Here is a 553-nt window from a genome sequence, read left to right as displayed (position 1 = left end):
TGGACTATTACTCACTATTCTGGGGTCCTGGAGTGATTTCCCCAAATAACGTACCCGGGGGTGTGTTTACGTGTCGGTCAACAAAACTCATAGTTTTGGCCGATTATGGCCCGTTTCGTGGAGTATTACTCATTGTTTTTGGGTCCCGGAGTGATTTCCACGACTAACGAATCCCCAGATGCATTTACGTGTCGTCCATCAACACTCACAGTTTTGGCCGATTCCGACCCGTTTCGTGGACTATTACTCACTGTTCTGGGGTCCCAAAGTGACTTCCACGATTAACGAACCCCGGGGTGCAATTACGAGTCGGTCATCAACACTCATAGTTTTGGCCGATTCTGGCCCGTTTCATGGACTATTACTCCCTAACTTGGGGTCCCTGAGTGATTTCCACGATTAACGAACCCCGGTGTGCGTTACGTGTCGCTCATCAACACTCATAGTTTTGGCTGATTCTGGCTCGTTTCGTGGACTACTACTCACTGTTTTGGGGTGCATTTACGTGTCGGTGGTCAACACTTACAGTTTTGGCTGATTCTGGCCCATTTCA

Source organism: Triticum aestivum, chromosome 5B, assembly GCF_018294505.1.
Source record: "Triticum aestivum cultivar Chinese Spring chromosome 5B, IWGSC CS RefSeq v2.1, whole genome shotgun sequence".
NCBI lineage: Eukaryota > Viridiplantae > Streptophyta > Magnoliopsida > Poales > Poaceae > Triticum > Triticum aestivum.
The sequence above is the reverse complement of the archived record's forward strand: the minus strand, read 5'-3'. Positions refer to the sequence as shown.